Raw genomic sequence first — 21132 nt, 5'->3', positions numbered from 1 at the left:
TTCCTCAGGTTGAGCACGGAGGAATTCATGCACGCAGAGGAGTCATCTAAGCGGTTTACAGCCCGGCTGACAGGCTGGGGGGGGTCGCAGAAGATCAGCACACACACACACACACACACACACACACACACACACACACACACACACACACACACACACACACACACCTCCACCCCGCAGACCCCAGCTCACATGGATGTGCTTGGGAAAAAATATTTGCGTCCATAGTAAATATTTGTGTGCCATTTGGACGACCCACCCAAGGGCCATTTCCTGAGTGGCTGCGAATTAGCGCATCAATTAAACACACACACACACACACACACACACACACACACATTCCCGTCTTAATGAGCCGTGGCCGCCATCAATCTATACCTCATTCATGTCTACCGGCCTCAGAGATAATCTTCTGCTTCCATCGTCCGTCCAAGCGTCGCTCATTTCCCCGGGTTTTTCCATTTTGTAAACGGCGGGTCTGGAGACGGGGAGCCCCCCCACCCCCCCACCCCATCTCACCCCCCCACCCCATCTCACCCCCCCACCCCCCCCGAGCCGGGGCTTCGGACGGCGGTATCTGAGGGAAATGGGCCACTTTGCAATTGAGATCAAATGTCCCTCCGCCGGCCGCCCCGGGAGCCGGAGCGAACCAGCTCAAAAACCTTGGCCTTTAATGAATCATTTCCATAATATCCTTGGCGTCGGCCCTAAGAGGGCCGCGGCCGTGAGTCAGCAACATGTCCGTCTTTATTGGGTTAAAAGAGTATTGCTTTTTCTTTTCTCCCCCTCTCTCTTTTTACTGTGAGTAATTCGGGCGACGGCGCGGCGGTGATGTATGACAGAGGGCCGGGAGGAAGAGGGGGACGGGCCGCGATGCCGCTTTGATAAAGCCGCCGTCTGCTTACTCTTCCCTTTTTATGTAGTAAGTTTTTAAATCATCCTAATGCGGGCTGGGAGCGAGGTCAGAGCGTGATTACAGTCTGGGCTTTGCTTCTTCTTCTTCTTCTTCTTCTTCTTCTTTTTCTTCAGGGAAATTCCACGGGGAGAAAAGCCCCGTCAGCACATTCAGCCGCCCCTCCTCTTCCTCGCAGCCCCGTCTGAGGATCCGGTCCAGGCGTTCCAGTCGCGTCTCCCGTCCGTCGGGCGCCTTTAGCTCGATAACGCCCGCGACGATTACACGCCAGCTCCGCGGGGGGGCCCGGGGCCGGCGTCCGTCCAGCTGGCGGGGCGGCGGCCGGGACGAGCCGGCGAACGGCGACTCCGATAAGATTAGAGCCCATCGCCGAGGAGGAGCAGCGCCGGTTCTGAATTAGCGGCTAAATAACGTCCAGGAAAAAAAAGAATCGGTAATCCAGCTTGTCATCCCGCCGCGTTATGAAGCCGAGGGTGACCTTTGACCCCGAGGCGGGTCACCTCGGAAGACCCGGGTCCAGGCTGGGCGCGGCCGGCGTTACGCTCTCCATCAAACACCCTGCAGAACCTCCTCCTCGTCCTCCTGCCGGCCCTCAGCGCCTCGGCGCTCCCTGCTAAGCTGCGCTGACCCGGGTCGATTACATCACAGGTTGGATCAGATCTCCTGGCAGATCCTCCAAGGACTGAGCCGGCGCCGCGAGCGGGTCACACAAACAGGTGTCCTTCATGAACACCAGAATCAGATCGGCGGCCTGTTGTTTGCCCCCCCCCCCCCCCCCCCGTCCCCCGGTGGACACGCCGCCGCCGCCGCCGCCGTCGCCCCGTGACTGTAAGACGCACACAGGAGGTTTTTGGCCGCAATCTGCGTCTGGAAGCAGGTGCCGGAAGGTCACCCTGACCTCTGACCAACAAACACTGCGCCGTTTGTTTTTGACTGGGAGCCCGGGCGGATGTCCCCGGCCCGGGGGCTCCGGGGGGGGGGGGCTCAGAAGTCACATTAACTTCCACTGTTTGAAAAACAAATACAAAGGGAAGCGAAACCCCCGACTCAACTCTGAACCACCGGCTACCGGAGAAGTCACGAGTTCCTTCTCCACGTACATTCGTCCTCTGGATGCAGGGTCTCCATGAACCTCCTGCATGGGTTTGGACCGCAGGAAGAACCAGGAGAACCCCGAGAAACCCCACACCGGGGATCCAACCAGGGACCTTCTGGCTGTTTGCTGGAGGCTTCAATGAAATCATGATGTGAAGCCCACAGGAGGCAGAGATGAAGATTCTGAGGTTCTCCTCAGGAGGGACGAGGACGGGAGGATCAGAAAGGAGGGCATCAGAGGGACAGAGCTTGAGGTTGTGGAGAGAAGAGATGGTCAGAGGAGAGAGCGTGAATATATTGGTAGATGGATGCTGGACCAGAGAGAAGATGGATGGACGTCGTGAGAGAAGATATGAAGCTCGTGGGTGTGAGAGGGGAGGATCCGGAGAAGAGGGTGAGATGGAGAAGGTGGAGACCCTGGAAGGAAACACCCAAAGGAGAAGAAGATGATGCGACGCTCCACCCCTGAAAGGTGACGCTGACACAGGGTGAACCCTGCAGGTGCGCGAGGCTCGGAGAACCCGTGTGAAGCCGTGATCTCCCCCACAGCTCTGCTGCTGCCGCCGCCGCCGCCGCCGCCGCCACCGCCGCCGCCACGTTCCTCATGTAAAGACACGGCGGCGGCGAAATCCATCTCAGCCTGTGATAAACCCGCCTTCTATAGACTCCACACTTTATCCAGCCTGACCTCTTCTCTCCTGCTGAGCCCCCACCTGACCCGCTAGTCTTAGCAGCTAACACACACACACACACACACACACACACACACACACACTCGGGCGCCCCAGCTGGAGGAACAGAAAGAAAATGAAATAATCCCGGTGGTTTCTTGTGTCTGTCAGGGACTCATTATCAGCGAGTTCATGGAAGCCCGGCGTGGAGCTCGGCCTCCTCGGATCCGCCGCCACGTCAACGCCGCCCGCCGCCCGCCGAGGCGTTCAGAAACAAACCGCTCAAATAAACAGTTCGTTAGGAGCGCCGATGTATGTCGGCGGCGAGCGGCGGAGCGATTCGACGGCGTTCGGCCCCCAAGGCGGGAGTTATCTAACCTCCAAGCACAAGAGACAGAAGCCGGCTTTTGACATAATAAACCTAATAAAAGGATATTTCTGTGTTTTCCGTGGCCGCTTTCCCTAGGTGGGCGCGAGCGACGGCGAACGACATGTTTAAGATGCAACGGGTTTTGAATAACTAGTCCTCGACTCGGTAACGACTGGTCGGATTAGGAGGGTGCGCGAAAAAAACAAACAAAAAAAAAACAAGATTTGTCACGGAACTGAAAAACATTTTCTTTGAGAAATCTTTTGAGGACAAAGATTGTTGGACAACAAACAAAAGTTTGCTCACCGATCCACTCACAACCGCAGGTGCTCAAAAATAAGCATCGAAGATTTGGTAAGAAAGTAAGACGACTCACTCTGAGCTCACTTGGACGATTAGTCAGCGAGCGGTTGACCAGTTAACCAGTGGTTTCCGCCCTGATGCTCAGGTTTTGTACATAAACAGATTTGCGGTTCCAAAGGTCACCGGGCGTGTCGCCCAGGTGGAGGGCGGCGCGGAGGTCGCTCGCATCGCCTCTACGTCCAAGACAACAACAAAGATGGCGGCCACAGAGGAGCTGGCGTGCGGAGGAGACGGCCGGCGCCGTGGACGCCGCCGAACTGTAAACGCACGGAGAATCCTCCTCCCCGCTTCCACCATGTTGCTTCTTCTCCGCTCCTTTTATCGATCGCACCTGCGTGACGCCGCCCCCTCAGGCTGCAGGCGGGGCTGCAGCGCTCGCCGCTCAAGACGCTCCAATCGGGGTCATTGGGTCGATCCAGCGGTCGTTGAGAGGCCGTTAATTGAATAATTATTAATCATCCCGCAGATCCGCTCCAGGCTCTGGTGTCAGAAGGCCGCTTTCCACCAGTTTTTCCGTGCGACTCGGGGGGGGGGGCGCCGCTGGAAACCGAAACGGCCGGCGGGGCGTTCGGGGGAAGGAGTCAGGTCGGCCTCACTGTACACGCAGGAGTCACACGCTAATTGTTGTCGGCGAGTTGCGCGGGGGGGGAGGGGAGGGGTTCTCACAGGAAATGAGTGTCTCTTCCCTCGGTCCGTCACTGACTATTAAATCAGACAAAGAGAGATAGACGGGGCCAGCACCCTGCTGCATCCAGACCATTATTCCACCCTAATGAAGGAGATTGAGTGGAGAGAGGAAACTATCAAGCGGTAGTAAAGAGCGCTCAGCGGGGGGGGGGGAGAAAAAGGAAAATTCCACACTTAGCCGGATGCTAACACACCTATCGGGCCGCGGGCGGGAGGCGAGCGCAGACACACATCATGCTCCTGCACCTTGTCATCCTTAGCTGCGGAGGCTGATACAGGTAAAGTGCAGTAATCAATTTGCTCCACTGGCAGGAGCGCCTTCGGAATACTAATCAACCTCCTCCTCCTCCTCCTCCTTCTTCTTCTTCTTCTTCTTCTTCTCGCCATCCCTCCGCCCTTCTCCTTCCTTGTTCACCTTTCTCATGACTTGACACCCCCCCCCCCCGGTGCCCCAGACCTGACCAAATGCTAAAGGAGGGCGGGCTGTCTTCTGCACAGATAACTGCTGCCACTAATCAAGCCTACGTGCACCAGAGCATGGGATTAAAAGAGCTTGCACAGCTTGACTCGGGCATTGAATGGTGTTACACACACACACACACACACACACACACACACACACACCAGGTCAAAATAAAACACCTACAGGGGAGCCAGCGGAGTCTTGTCCTAGAAACACACACACAAACACACACACACACATAAACACGAGGCACCGATGAGCAAACAGCACAACAAGGTCAACCGAAAAGTTAACGTTAGGTGAACATTCTCAGGCTATAAAAGAACACACACGCACACACACACACACACACACACACACACACACACACACGCACGCACGCACGCACGCACACAGACACGCATGCACGCTCGCACATACACACACACACACACACACACACGAGAAGATTAGATCTAAATTTACTCGGCAGTGTGCTAGCCCGTCTCTATCTTTCAGAACACATGTCACACAGACACAGAGCTGCGGTGGTGTGTGTGTGAGAGTATGTGTGAGTGTATGTATGTGAGTGTGTGTGAGTGTGTGTGTGTGTGTGTGTGTGTGTGTGTGCGTGCATCAGAAGCAAGAACAAAAATTAAAAGAGGAAGAAATTCAACTGAATTGACAGGCCTTAATTTTTGCTTGTTGTTCACTGGGGGGGCGGTGTGTGTCTCCTCAGTGCTTTGTGTGTGTGTGTGTGTGTGTGTGTGTGTGTGTGTGTGTGGAGGGTCTGAGCACCATATCAAACACACAGCCAAGTTGCCTGCGGGCTGTAAAAAAGCGTCCTCCATGTTACACACACACACACACATATACACACACAAGCAATATGAGTGTGTGTGTGTGTGTGTGTGTGTGTGTGTGTGACCGAGAGAGAGAGACAACGCCACCCTATGCATCAGCAGGGATATTTCATTATGTACATAACGAGTGCCATTAATCGCTCTTAACAAGAGGACACAACCTCACCTTGGCAGTCTCACAGAAGGTGTGTATGTGTGTGTGTGTGTGTGTGTGTGTGTGTGTGTGTGTGTGTGTGTTGGGGGGGCATGGAAATATCTATAGTGCTCGCAGAAATTGAAATTCACCACACTCAAGGATCTGCCGCCTCCTTTTGACCGACCACATTGCGGCCTCTGTGTGTGTGTGTGTGTGTGTGTGTGAAGGCGCGCGTGTGTGTGTGTGTGGAGGTGCGCCAGCAGCCATATAGTAGCAGCTCGTCTGATCGACACATAAAAACAGATGAAGAAGTTTAAAGGAGGGTGTGTGTGTGTGGGGGGGGGGTATAAATAAAAGTGGTAGAAAATGCCGCAGTGGCGGTCGCCAGCGGGGGGGGGGGGGGGGGGGGGGCTCCTGCCCTTGACATGCTGACATAAGCGGGTGTGTGTGTGTGTGTGCGTGGGGGGGGGGGGCTGTCATGTGACACTTGTCATTTGCGGATCACACACACTTGCTCGCCTGGCCACCTGGCACCCCCCCCCCACGCACACACACCTTTTGGGCGACCTCATCCTCCGCTGACCCGACGCCGCCCGCAAACCCCCCCGACACACACACACACACGCACACACACACACACACACACACACCTATCCCGACACCCCACGCTCCGCCCCTATGCAGTCCTAGCACCCCGCCCCCCCGCTCTGCCCCCCCTTCCTCCCCCGCGGCTGTGCAGCAAGGTCAGGCAGGTCACCGTGTCCTCATCTGTAATCCGCTGCCATTCGTCAGCAGCCGCGGCCCCGGCTGGAGGAGAGAGAGGAGAGGCAGGCGCTCCGACGAGGGGAGAATGCCCAATTAGGCAGCTGTCACACACACACACACACACACACACACACACACACACACACACACACACACACACACTAGCACAGCAGAGCATTAGAGAGGAAAGGAGTGAGGGAGGGAGGGAGGGAGGCTGCAGAATCAGCCTACTGTCCACGGACGACGGGGGGAGGCGGGCCCAGGGCGTACATGAATACTTTCAGCTGTGAGCGTCTGTGTATTGTTTTGCTGTGTGTGTGTGTGTGTGTGTGTGTGTGTGTGTGTGTGAGCAGCAGCTGAGGGGGTCAGCTACAGTTTAGACATGTATGACTACTATCTCAGGCATGTCAACAGGAGGGGAGCAGCCGGCTGAGGACTTTTACCGTTTATTAAATTACAATTTTAGTGCAACGCTGGGTTTTTGTGCGGCAGTCGAGGACGGGGCGCGCACGTGCACGCGCACGCACGCACACCAGACGGCCGAGCTCTCGTCTATCAGCCAGTTGGTCATATAAACAAATCCAAAGACTGGGTCAACATGTCCACCTGCAGGGAGGCCATCCCACTGCGCTTGTGTGTGTGTGTGTGTGTGTGTGTGTGGGTGTGTGTTTAGCACCAAACTCCACTTCTTTACCAACCAGAGACGCACAGCAAATATCAAATGGGTGACAAATACCCCATAATTGGATCATTCATCACCAGCGAGCACATCTGTTTTGAGTAATGGGAAAACTAATCAGCAGAAATGATACAGGGACGACTCCACGCCAGCCGCCGCCGCCATCGCAGAGATTTATGCATCCGCCATTCAGGACGCCGATCGATTGTTTAGTCTGAACGCTCCTTTGCTTTCACCGGAGGGGGGGGATTCGGCGAGGGGGGGGGGTCGGAACGGGTGCGACGAAAGCGGGGAATCTTCCCCTCTTCCCCGAACGGCGAGGTTCACCGGGGTTCAGTGGCGCTTCAAATCCAGCTTTGAGTGGTTGCCGTTCAAGAGGATTGCGTCACAAGAGCGAGGGACACTTATCCCGTAAATCCTGTCTGAGTAGAAAGTACAGTTCATAGGGACTTAGAGGAGATGTCATGAAGACGGGACGCCGACGTTCCCCCGACCCCGGCGGAGGGGCGGGATTTCCTCGCGGCTACAGGTGTCTGGGATCCTCTCAGTGGCGAGCGCGCCGGACCGAGGGCGCGACGGCTTCCGGGATTTATTTTTTTCGAATGAATGAGCATCTGATGCCACACACGCCACGATGTACTGCTTTATTCGAATATTTTCATCTCCTCGTTCCCTCCGGGACCTGAGAGCACCTTCCTCTGGATGTCACGTCGACGCCAGGCTCTCGCTACGGCGGCGGGGAAATTTAGACGATGGTAAATACGAGACCGACCCCATCGTCTCCGCCCTGTGCCGTCGCTGAGCGAGTACAAAGAGGATATAAATTCACCCTCAGATAAGCAGGCAGAAATTAAAAACACGAGGAAGAACGAGGAGCCTCACTTGGGTTGATGCAAGCGTAGGGGGTCGGAGGGAAGCCGGCGAGGTGGAGGAGAAGGAGCCGGCCACGGAAGGACCAGACGCTCCTCTGGGAGACGTTTGCTTCCAGGCCAAGATAGCAAACACTGCCGGTCTGCTAAACGCGCAAATAGCGGCGATAGCTGCGAGCTAGGAAGCGCCCGAAGACCGGCGGTGAAGCCCAGGAGCTCCTCCGCTTACGTCGGCACGATGTAACGTGATCAGTAAACAACAAAAACACGAATGAAAACGAAAGCAAGACCGGAGAACAAAAACGAAGTCGTCTTCCTGGTATACAACCCCGGCACGTGTCCGGCCGCTACGCTAGCCTGCTACTAAACAAATGCACGGGAGGTGTTGGACGTCATGAACCGAGGACTTCCTGGAACACCGACGGGGCGGACGAGGACACGCGTTTGTGATATTATTGACGTATTATCAACGCATCTATTAATATCGCTCGTATGTTTCCAGGCCTGGCCCCCGCAGGACCCTCGGGGTCCTGGGGTTCTCCACATATCTGAATTTTGGGGGAGATGAATCCGGGCCCATCCAGGAGTGACACCTCCTGGAGGCGAAACGCAAAGCTGAGGAAACAATGAATAATTTACGGCCCGTCTTTACAGGAGCCGTATTGGGGTGCCGGGTGATTAACGGCGTTATTTCCACGGGTGCGCCGAACGGAACTGGGCTTATTTTTATCCAGGGCCGCCGCGTTTTCCCCGAATACCACACGTAAGAGGTCGGAGGTCAGGGCGAGCCGCGGGAGAGAAATGAATAACTCAAACGTCCCTCAACGGAGGCGGGAGATCCGGTGTTTGTCTCCGGACATGATATATACACGTATATATATATACAGATATATCCAGGGAGATATACAGGACAAATATAGACAATTCAGCTGAATACTCCTGGACCCTGAACGCCATTCGGCTCCCCCTGAAGTGCATCCCTGAGGGCGGTGGCGAGCGGCGGCGGCGGCGGCCCCGTCCTGCGTAATGGGCACTGCAAACTGACACCCGGCGGACGGCTGGACACATGACAACAATGTAAACAAGTGGGTGAACGCGTCAGCCGCCGACACGGGATAGCGCCGCGCCGCCCCGGTGACATTCATGGGCGGGCTCGCTTTTCAGGCCGTATCAGTGCTGTCAAAGCAAACATCTATATATACGCCGATAGGCGGTCGATAACCACCGCCGAGTCCAACACCACATCACCGAAATCAGCGGATATTCAACATGTAGGGGGATAACAGGTGCTAGCCGCTAGCCCGGGAACGGCGGCGTTCCCTATCTCCGCGTCACATCGACCCGCGGGAACATGTGACGCGCAGGGAACGCCGGACCGCACGCCCACGCAGGACGCCGGGCCGTCGGAGGTCTACGGAAGCTTCTGGAGGCCCTTTGGCTGAAGAAGCCTCTCCTCCAGACGTGAAACATCTTCCAGGGATGAATTCAAGTCGCGTTAGCACCAAAAGATTTCCACATCGGCCCACCGGTTGTTCCGCCGCCACGCCGATGACAGAGCAGAGCGTCTCTGTGCACGTGAAACCACCTGCCCAGCGAAGGAAACGGCGCGGCGAGGCGTCAAAATGGCCGAACGCGCCGCCGTCTCACTCCTGAAAGCGGCGGCGGCGGCGCCCCGACAGCGTACTGTCCCTTTAAATAACTTTCAGAGCGTTTTCTCCTCTCCACCTCCCTCCACGGAGGTTTAGCACAGTGACTCTTCCATCTTTCTCCCTCAAACACACACACACACACACACACACACAGCATGTGTGGCTGGCAACTACAAAGCAGTTAGCCGAGCATCTCCTGGCTCTGTGCAGAGAGAATGAGACACTCTCATTACCGCCCGTAAAAAGCTCCTGCCCTCACAGAATCCGCCGCCGACCCCGGAGTCTCGGGGAGGATTCGAGGAGTTAATGGCTACTTTTTTTTCTTTTTCCTCCCCCTTCACAGCTCAATTCTGTGCATGTCTGTGGTTGATGGTTTCTCTGCCCCCCCCCCCCCTCCCTTCGCTCCCCTTTCCTGTTCCTCTTTAATGTCACAGGGCTGGCTCATATGACCTTGAGCGGCGGCGTTGGCACGGCAAGAGCGAGAGCCGCCTCGCCTGCGGGCGCCCTTGAACTGGATCTGCAAGACAAAAAAAAAAAACCTTCACGCGGCCTGATAGACATCTCGGCCCCCCGCCCACCTATACCCCGCCCCCCCGTTTCCCCGGCTCTTTTTTATTCAATCTACGCCGCCGCTTATCTGCTCCCCGCGGCAGGAGGAGATTTATCAGCGCGCTGTATCTCTAACCTCTCTATCGGGCCCGGATACACGCGGAATCTCAAAATGTCTGACCGTCTTGTGAAAATATCATTTTTGACCCTGGCGGAACACCGGGGCGGGTGACATTTGGGCGGCGCACCTGTGCGGCGAGAGAACCCCCTCCGCTCGTGTTGTGTTCACATACAAGGAAATTCCAGACAGCTCTTCCTCCCAGCGCCGCTCTGAGTCACCGGCACACTGTGACCCGTATATTCAAAACAAATGTCCCGGCCTCTGTTCCAAGGATGAGTGGATCGCAAAGCAGCCAATCAAAGTCCTCGGACTTTGGCGGGGGGGCGGCGAGGATGACCCGCTGGATTTCGATGAAGTCTTCTGGTTTTCTGAAAGGGTAAACACGGCGGTGCGGAGTCCAAAGTCTGGCCGTGGAAGCGCGGCCCCGCCGTCGCACCACAAAGAATGGCTTTTATCAGCATGCAAATATTGCGGCGCCCTCCCTCGGACTGCATCTCAGCACGCCGCCGCCGCCGCCGCCCAGATAATAAGAGTCGCTTGTTTGAATTGCCATATTAAAAGCACAGCGTTCAATACAGACTGCAAGATTTCTCTTTGGAACATACAGCACATGTACTGTGTGTGTGTGTGTGTGTGTGTGTGTGTGTGTGTGTGTGTGCGCGCGCACGCAGGCCCGGACACTGTGAGACGGGCCCGACCCTCCTACGGCGTCTCTTCATGCCTGACCTTTCCAAACTGTAATGTTATCACATGTCGTACGCCGGCCTGCTGGAAACCATCTGCTGAAGGCGCTGTGGTGGCTCCCTATCACAAATAAAACACACACACACACACACGAGAAAAAACACACACACACACTGGCTAGAGTGGCCCAGTACTGGTTCTGACTGGTTTGCTGCTCGATGTGTCTCACCTTCACACACACACACACGCGCACACACACACACACACACACACACACACACACACACGTGGCTGCTGGACGCCATGAGCCCTGTACAGACTCCTCAATTAGCGCTAAGGGGCTTTCACGCAGAGACGTGAAGTTCCGGGGCCAAGAATAACCCCAGACAGGTCTGCTGCCCGCCGCCGCCGCCGCCGCCGCCACCAGGGCCCCGGGAGGAGACCCGGGTGAGTGTGCAACCCGTGGCCCTGCCGCTAATCCCGCCATGTTTAGCCCCGCCGCGGGATATTATGCTATGTTTGTTAGCGTGACACCCCCGCTAATAAGTGTGTTTACGCAAAACATGATCCAAAATCCCGGTTGACTCAAACCCCACCAGGTGAGGTCGGGCTCGCCGAGGGTCGGGGCGGCCCTGAAGGCCCCTGATTCGTTCAGCGCGCTAAATATCTGAGCGTTAGCATGGCTCCGTGAGACGTTTCTTTCTTTTGACTTACTAAAAAAGAAAGGTGTCGGCTCAGAACGGCAGCCGGATCAAACCCGGTGTTTACGGCGGCGGGTCTGGGGACCCCCGGGGGGGGCGGCAGCACAAACCCCTGTGAAATCAATATCAAAAATATACGGCGGACGGTTTCCTTCCCCGGAGTTGATCGGGACAATTTCCAAACAAAAGCGACATTTATCCGGCGCCGAGCCCCTTTTTTCCAAACTTCTAAAGCGTCGGCGACGGTCCGGCGTCAAGGCGTCGCTCTGGCATGTCGAACAAACCGCCGGCACAAACCCGACCCCGTCCCTTTCGCCTGTCCGTCCACGGATGATCTGCAAGGAGGTCATCGCAGCTGAATAAGCATCTGCACGGCTCGCTTCTAAACCACGCTTGAACTCGGTACAGTAAATAACCTGACCTGAATAAAGTCGAGCAAATCTGGGAGGAAGCTATATTTAGCAAACGGCGGCGTCGGGAGAAAAAGGAAGAGAGACGCGGAAAAAGATCCTTTGCTCAAAAGCGCGCTGGCGGCCCGGGCCGCGGTAATCAAACGCCATTACCGGAGACGGCGAGGGGCCGAGGGCTCTCGCCGAGACTCCTGCGCGGCTGCTGCGCGGGGGGGCCAGGAGGGACCCGGGCGCTCGGCTCGGGGCGAATAATCTACGGTTCATTTGCGGCGTTCCTCCCCCGGTACGACAAGCCGTTTACAAGACGTCGCCTCCGCCGCTGACCCAGTTGTGCGCGGAGCCGGGGCCCGGCGGGGAGGAGGGCCCGGCTCCGCGGCTAACTGCCGATAACACCGCCACCCTCTGCCTCCGTGAACTGTGGGAGAAAAAAAAAATAGGTCGCCCTGACCCAGTTTTCCTCTCCTCTCTCTCCTCCCCTCCCTGAGATCATGCAAGGAGTTCCACGGAGGCTGATCGGGGGAGACGGAGGAGACAAAAGGAGTTTGAGAACGCGGGCGGAGAGTCGGCATTTTGGGCGGCGTGTTCCTGCGGCCTTTGGAACGGAGGCCGCCCTTATCGGCCGCCCGTTCGGCGAAACCCTCCCACGCCCTCCGACCGCAGCCGAGCGCGAGGTTAAACACTCATCTGCCCACCTCCTCATTTCTGCTCCTCCACTTCTGGCCGGCCATGATCTCATCTCCGGCCCACGAAGCGGAACCGCCGCCTCCTCGGGAGGAAGACGCGCAAACTGACGTTCCACATCCGCGGAGGTGTGACGCCTCGCCGCGGCGGAGGGAGCGTGAGGTTAAAGGGGGTTTAGCAGGAAGCGGGTTCCCTCCGGGGGCCTCAGCAGGGGTTTGGGGCATCTCATGAAACATCTCACATCACGCACGCCGCTCTCATGCAAGCCTTCCCCCCCCGCCGCCATTAAGCCGCCCTCGTTCGTGCATCGCTTTCCGTAATCCCTCCATACGGGAACGTCACGCCATTCATACGTTAAGCGGCGCGCCTCCTCCGGCGAGACGCTGTCCAATTCCCTCAGAAACGCGCAAAAAAAAAAAAACCTTTGGACTGCCGATTTAAATATTAATGCATCAGGGCCAAAAATCATCGCTCACCGGCGCCGCGCCGTCGCCTAGCAACCTTTGTTTAGCTTTTGTTCGGGAGCCGCACTCGCAGGAGCGAGAGTGACACTTAATTATTACCTTTTAAATACCTTTTTCCCCGTCAAAGAGGCGCAGCGGCGCGAGCGAATCCGCGGCGGGCGCCGCGCTCGGCTCGCCGCCGTTTTCGTCACGCCGCCGTTTGACTTTCATTTTCAGGTCTCCTTTTAGAAACTTACACAACCTGTCACACGGCGGCCTTAACGCCCCGGTTCGCTCGCACGATAACATTGGTGTTTGCACGCGTGCTCATTTGCATCAACCGCGGTTTGACACTCCCGCTTTTAAACCAAAAAAAAAAAAAAAAGTGGAGGAGAGTTGACCCGCCGCTAAACTCTCACCAGCTCGGCGCTAAGCCCCTGCGTGCTAATGGTGACCCAGTGCACACAGACGTGTCGGTGCCTCTGAGACGAGCCGCCGAGCCGCCGAGCCCACTGTTCCACTTTTTCCCCTCCGCCGGCACACACGCCCACGGAAAAAAAAAAACAAAAAAAAGGAACCGGGGTAGAACTCTGCTGTATCATGCTTTTATGTGCAAAACCTGGCGACGGGGGGAGAAAATGGCCGTGGAGCCCGGCAGAACGGGATGTCAGGTCTCTTTATTCAGCGGGGGCCGGTGGAGGCTCTACTTCCAGTTAAGGGGGCGGATGTAGGTCAAGCCCTGCCTCCTCATAAGCACCAAGGTCAACGGTGAATGCAAGAGAAGGTGGCTTAGAAAGAAAGAGGCCCTGGATAAACCACATTTGTCTGGCTTGTGTGCCAGCGCAAGCCCAGACGTGTAAACACGGTTACACAAGCATGTAGCTGCACACGGTGTCTATGTGTGTGTGTGTGTGTGTGTGTGTGTGTTTGTGCGCGCGTAGGTGTACGGACCAAGAAAATAACATTATACAAGCCTTTATGTAGCATCCAATACCGTCTGCAAACCAAACGGGCCGGTAGCTGCGCCGCGCTTTTGTTTTCTTTCTGCTAACAAGGCCGAGCATTAGCATGCGCGCCGCCGCGTCTTCCTTTTAACCGTGTGCGAGCCAAAAGGTGCGGCGCGGCGGGCAGCCATCGATTCCAAATGTCAGACCCTGGCAGGTGATCGCCTTTTATTTCGGGCTAACAAGACAACCCCCGCACTTAATCTGGAAAGCTAATAAAGGCGTCGGGAGCGGCGGGGAAGCGGGGGCGGCGACAGCGTAGGTTTCATCCTAGCTAGCGTGAAATCACGCTCAACGACATTTTGACAATGTTTTAAGAGCGCACGTGAAGCGTAAGCATTCTCAAATTCTTCGTCATCGACTGTCGCTGTTAGCGCCTGCTAGTAAAGCCCTGGCACGCCGGCGGACGGGTTTCCCTGCACGCACCGAACAAGCGCCCAGCGCAGAGATAAGATGCCTATCTCCGGACGGATCGCGAGCCAAGTTTGGCTACGGGGCGGCGCGGGAATGGTGGAGCGACGTACACGAACGGCCCGGAATCGGCGGAGAAATAAAAACGGCCGTTTGCGACGAGGCTAACAAGGCTCTTATTCTCCCAATACGGCGCCGGGGCCTAGCGGAGCGCGATATCCTCCGAAGTGATTGACTCCTACGCCGGCAGAGTGGCATTAATGCAGTTTTAACAAAGTGGGCCGGGATCCCGATCCACCCAGCCATATGGTAAACACATCCGGGGGGCAGAAATGTTAATGTACCGGCTTAAAAATACTCCGAAGCGGAGACGGCGGCCTGCTCGGAGCGAGCCGGCGGGGAGGGGGAGGCGCGGATCCCGACTGCCAGCTCACCCTGGACGTGAATCACTCCGGACACCAAACGACCTTTCCTTGACATACGCTGGTATCAGTGATTGAACGGCGAGAGGATGACTAAACCCGCCCGCCTCGTCACCGTGGCGACAAACCACAGCCGCCGTTCCTAAAGCCGTACGGTCGGAGCCGCGACCTCGACCCCGTGTGACCTTGCCGGCGATGATCCGATCGAGCCCCTCCCCCCCCCCCCACCTCGCGTCTTCTCAGACACGCAAGGTCGCGGAGGAGGGACGGATCGGGGGGGTTGAAGGGCGCCGCATGATTGGATCTCCTTCTGGAGAGTTACTTAAAAAGCCTCTTCGGCAATCAGGTCAAGGTCACGCCTCGGCCCGGGCGCGAACAAAAGAGGGCCGTGAACGCGTGCACGTGCGCAAAAACGGGGGGGGGGGGGGGGGGGGGTCCTCTCCACGGACGCCGCTCCTGGAGAAACACTCCAGTTTCATCTGTTTTTTTTTTTTTTGCTTAGCAGCGCTAGCACTCCCCGCTCCGCTCCCACTGCTGGATATTTACTGGAGAAAATCCAGGTTAATTGCCTTTGCTCAAGGGCAGCGGGCGAGCCGAGTATGAGCCAGCAGTCTTCTGGTCACCGGTCCATTTTTCCTAAGTAATAGGTCACACGGTTGCCCGGAGTCATCGGACCGCCGCTCTCTCCTTCCTCTCCGGCGGCCTCCCGCCGAACGGCGCCGCCTCCCGACGCGCCGCGTGAAAAAGCCGGCGTGCCGAGCGGCGGCCCCACGGTGTGTTTCCCGCTGAACGACGCCACCTCGCTAATGGATTTCCAAGCGGGCTGGAGGTGCACAAAGAGGCAGCGCGGCGGAGGGAGGAGGGGCGCGCACGCCAGAGAGGACGGCGACACTTATTTACCCACAATCCAGCGCGGGACGCCATGAATGGACCCCATTCATGCATTGAACCTGAGGGGTTAAAGATGGAGGCCGAAGCAAACGACATCATTTCTGAGAAGAACTTGAAGATCGCCGGTTCACCATCGACCCCTGCAGGACCTCCTGCAGACCTCGCAGGTGAGAGGAACACCTGATGACCTTTGACTCCGATGAGGTTGTCACCCAGTTCAAATATGAAGAAATGACCACGTGTGTCTGTGCTATCCTTGTGTGTGTGTGTGTGTGTGTGTGTGCGCGTCATCTCCGGCGTCAAACGTCGCACCAGGTGTCTCCGGGATGGATCTGTCGTGTCGTTCTGACGGACGCCCGCCGAGCTCCGGCCCGCCGCCGGTCCCCCTTGTTGCCCGGCAACCGCTCAGCTCATCACTACATGCTAGAAAGTTGCACAACTGCGGTCCAGCGAGGACGTGCGCCGTGGTCATCATTCAGCGCTTCCTGTCCAGATACATGAAGGTGGAGGTGGCGGGGGAAGCCCGGCTCCCCCCCCCCCCCCGCAGAGCTGAGCGCAGCGGGCGGCGCCCGCTCGCTCGCCCGCTCGCTCACTGGCTTTGTGACAATAACCCAAATATGGCCGCCATGTTGGGGGGTGCAAAGCCTCCACGGCGCCTCTAATTTCCGCCAAACTTCACCTTTTTCGACGGCGGCGATATAAATCTCGGCCACACGTTCCCCCGTGGAGCCTATACTGCATACACACACGCACACACACACGAACACACACACACACACACCGTCATCCTGTGCAATATATCCATCATTCATTCATAAATTCTGAAAACTCCTCTTTAGTTAATTGCTTGGGAAAATTTAATTTCAAACGAAAGCTTTTAAAAGAGAAAGATATAATTAAGTTGCAGGGATCTCGACGAACCCCCCCTTTTCTTGGAGGGGGGGTTCAGGAGGACATGTGCCGCGAGCCGCGCTGCTCTGCACCGCACTGCTCCGTGTCACGCCAGTCATACACCCATGTTTTAAAGCGGAATGTTACGTAAAGCCACCCCCCCCAACTGCCGACACACACACACACACACACACACACACACACACACACACACACACCCTCCTCCACCCTCAGCACGGGCTTACTGCACCAGACGCTGTGTCCTTGCCTGGGCTGCTCAAGGTTCTCAAAAGGACAGGCTGCTAAGAAGTTGGGAAGGACAGGGCCTGTGATAGCTTGCAAAGAGGGGAGGGGGGACGGGGCGGGGGGGGGCAAGGGGGGGCAGGAGGGGGGCCAGAGGGGGGCAGGAGGGGGGCGGGGGTGCTTCCTGTGACAGCCTTGGACTTTGAATTCAGCGCCAGACAGGCTCATGCATCAATCCCTCAACTTACAAAGACAAGCCACTAACCTTGACGAGGCCAGGGACTCTTCAGGAATGAGTGGCATTTTCACTTACCCCCCCACCCCCCCCACCCCACCCCCCCCACCCCCACACCTCCTCACCCCCCCACCCCCCCACATAACCTGGTTAAAATAAGACACGGTTGAATAACAGCCGACCTCAAGACTCTGGACTTTGTGACCCGCCTCCACGCCGTCCAAACCCCGGTCGTCTCACAGCGCCGGGAAACACGAGGCGGGCGGCGCCGTCATCGGAAACGAGACGGCGTTCGCCGCCGGGTACCATTTTGTTCTCGCACCACGAGCTCATCGGCTTCCGCCTCTACCGCCGCCGCCGCCGCCGCCATCAACAGCTCCAGTTAATTGCCCACATTCTCCGGCTGCTTCTCGCCGACACCACAAACACCAAGACAAGCATCGGCCTCCTTTTCCCTTTGTGTTCCTGTGTTACGGATGGAGGAGGAGGGGGGCTCAGTGACACACACACACACACACACACACACACACACACACACACACACACACACACACACACACACACACACACACACACCGCCCCGGTGCCTCCTATCTAGGAGTCTGTCCTCATTCCTCATGCAACCCGCCCACTCCGTCACACCCCTGACACCAGCCTGCTTGTGGCACGGCCCTTCATCCTACCACACACACACACACACACACACACACACACACACACACACACACACACACACAGCGGTGGGGAGCCCTTCCTGCTGCACCTCCACAGCCCCGGGGCGGCAACTCTGCAACAGGAGAAAGACGAGGAGGAAGGAGGGGAAAAAAAAGGGGGAAAAGATGGAGGGAGGTGGTGACGTCTGCTGGGTCTGAGAGAAGGTTCGGTTCTTCTCACGTCGCCCTGGAGGTCCTCCTCCGCCCCCCCCCCCCCCCCCCCCCCCTCGCCCCGAGGAATGGCGAGGAGGTTTCGGCGGCGCTACAGGGCCGGGCGCCGTTTCCCCCGCGCTCCGCCTCATTGATCGGCACAGTTAGGCCTTCGCAGCTGTTGTTTTCCAGCGCTTCGCCCGGGCAACATGTTATTTATTTGACCCGCGCCCGCACGGGCCAGCCGTTTCAGCAAAGTCTAAATAATTCACGGCGATCGCAATCAGCGGCGATCAATCGGGGGAGATAATTGAGGGGCCTGTCATTGCGGCGGGGCCAAGGTGAAGCCGGAGGCTGGAGGTGAGGCCGAGGAGGCGGCCGTTCAACAGATGAGCTCCGGCTAGCGTGGCGCTCGGGGGCTGCGGCGAGCCGGGGGCGGGAGAGGAGGGGAGGGGAGGGGCGGCCATCTTTCTTCCGCGCATTTCGTCACCCCCCCGCCCGGCGTCCGGGAGCCGCGGCCGTAAAAAGCCATTTAGCCGTTCCTGCCTCGTCATCACAAGCGGCCCCATTGACTTTGGGCGCCTTCTGTTCCTGACAGGAGCACCAACAGCAGCCAGGGCCATCAGCTCCGCATGAGATATAACCCACACACACACACACACACACACACACACACACACATTAGAAACCCCTCCAATTAGCAAACGAAGGGTGTGTGCTGATAGGAGGGGGAGCAGGAGGCGGAGGGAACCCTTCCCTCACATCCCTCAAATGTGGGATTGGATCTGTGTTTATCTTGGACTGGAGAAGATTTCCTGGTCCAGGAGAGTCTGGACCTCCTCCTGGGACAGAAGGAGGGCCTGGACGTGCACTTCCACTTCTCCGTGCACGCTGTCAAGGGTGCCCTTGAACAGTATTTGGTGGCGAATGGCGGCGGCGTGCGGCTCCCGCATATAACCCCCCCCACGCACACACACACACACACACACACACAGTAAACGTGTGACATGGCTACTGGTAAATATGCACATTTATTTTTATTTCTATTTCTTTCCCGCCGGCGCCGGAGGGCGGAGCGGCCCGAGACGCCAGGAGCTCCCACCTCCACGCCATCACCCCGAAAAAACACACCCTCAGCGAGCGTGGGGAGGAAGAAGGAGCGTTACTCAGTCCTCTTTGGGAAAAAAATGTGTCAAACACACACACGCACACACACACACTATGATAGCATGTCACTTCGGGGTTTTGATGGCGTATGAGAAGGTGAATCCACGAGATGTTCAGCGAGCGTAGAACCTCCTCCTCCCTGCGAGGAGGTCCAGGTCATCTGTGGACGGGCGGAGCCGCACCCCTGGACATCTTGTGGAAGTTCAGGTCAAATAATAAAGCGTCTGAAACCCGGCGGGCCGCCGGAGATCCGCCGCCGCCGCCGCCAACGCAGCGTCCTGGAATTAGAAGCAACCCCTGCCCCCCCGGCGTACTCTGCCCTCTGCCTGCCACTCGCCCTGACCTTTGGCCTCCGCCGCCAGACAAAGTCCAGTGAAGCAATCGCCATGGAGAGACGGACGCCCACGCAGGGGCTCCGACACACACACACACACACACACACACCAGACTGCTGCCTTTGAGCCAGGCACTCCAATGTTTACACTCCAAGTACGGGAGAATGCCAGGAAACAGCCAGCAGATCTTTGGCCGTCAAACACCTCACACACCCGCCAAAGCCTCAGGTCGCCATGGCACTCGTGCATGAGCGCTGTGCACGTTGCCCCCCCCAGCCTGACAAAGACAGGTAAACATCCAACCCACTCAGGACCCAATACAGTGTGTGTGTGTGTGTGTGCGCACAGTGATGTCCAGGTGGGTGTGAGTCCACATCCTTTCAAAACAAGAAACACGACCCGAGTGTGTGTGTGTGTGTGTGTGTGTGCGTGTGTGTGTGTGCGTGTGCGCGCAGGCTCTTCCCGGAGGTGCTGCTCGACCACCCTTTCAAAATAAGAGCCTGCATTTCCGCTCGGCCGACTACAGTTACAGTTACCCGCGTTACGTTACGTTACTGCGTCCGGGGAGCTGCCGCCGAATCGGTGTGACATTTTCCCCCTACGTGCGTGTGCGTGTGCGTCAGCGTTAGCCTGACACATTAGCAGCGCGGCTGCGGCGGCGGCTCCGTGGACGGGGAGGGAAGAAAAAAAAAAAAAAAAAAAGAAAAAACGCCCGTCTCGACGTCTTTCACGCAGCAGGGGAGCGGGTCGGTTCCGGTTCCGGTTCCGGGCCGCCGAACCGACAGACAGACGGACGGCGTCGTGGAACGGGAACGTCACAACACACACACACACACACACACACACACACACACACACACACACACACACACACACACACACACGTTCATTCCCCACTTCTTTATGCTGCGTCTTTCCGCCTCACGACGCGCAAACCCTCCGCGGAACACGACGTTATCTAGACCCCTTTCTCCACGTACACACACACACACACACACACACGGACGGACACACACACACACACATATACACACGGACACCCCCCCCCCTCCCGCGGGTGTGACGGTGCGTTTCTCTCCTACCTGCGGGCTCCGGCCGTCGCTCCGCCGCGGCGGCGCATCGCTCCCTCCTCCGGTGGCGGTGTGTGTGTGTGTGCCTGCGTGGGTGTGTGTGTAGGGGTGGGGGGGGTGCAAATCCAACGGAAAGCGTCTCGTCTGCCGCGTCCCCACCGCGGGAAGGACGCAAAACCCGGCGAGGCTCCCGGGAGATGAAGGTTTAGTCCTGAAACGCCTCGTCCTCTTCCTCTCCTCCCTCCGCTCCGTCTCTCCTGGCGCGGAGGCTGAGAGCTTGTTTATTCGCGGAGTCCCCTCGCTGTGTGGAGAAGCGCGCACACACACACACACACACACACACTCCTCCTCCTCCGCCCGCGCTGACACCACCCTTAAAGGAACAAGCCCTCGCTCCGCGCACACACACACACACACACGCACCGTTCGGATCTGGCCTCATTATAACGCACCGATATTCATGTTTATCATGGGAGTGGTCACCATGGCAACCGGAGGCTGGCTTTTAG

The 21132-nt window shown here is 57.4% G+C and overlaps 1 protein-coding gene across 2 annotated transcripts in view; it reads right to left on the bottom strand.

The window, feature by feature from the left end:
• The window catches only part of nrip1b (nuclear receptor interacting protein 1b), a 30477-nt gene extending 9562 nt beyond the window's left edge, over positions 1-20915 (bottom strand). The window contains exon 1 of one of the 2 annotated variants that reach the window (XM_086160480.1): positions 20636-20915. The gene's annotated coding sequence lies outside the window, so the exon portion shown is untranslated. Of the gene's footprint in view, positions 1-378; positions 484-20635 lie in introns of those variants that run through there. The other variant, XM_086160482.1, reaches the window with a different exon arrangement.
• Between the last annotated feature and the right edge of the window lie 217 nt (positions 20916-21132).

The sequence above is a fragment of the Fistularia commersonii genome, chromosome 15 (genome assembly GCF_037954325.1).
Source record: "Fistularia commersonii isolate RoL2024-O1a breed Wild chromosome 15, RoL_Fcom_v1.0, whole genome shotgun sequence".
Lineage (NCBI taxonomy): Eukaryota > Metazoa > Chordata > Actinopteri > Syngnathiformes > Fistulariidae > Fistularia > Fistularia commersonii.
Note: the sequence above shows the minus strand (reverse complement) of the source record. Positions and strands in the feature narration are given on the sequence as shown.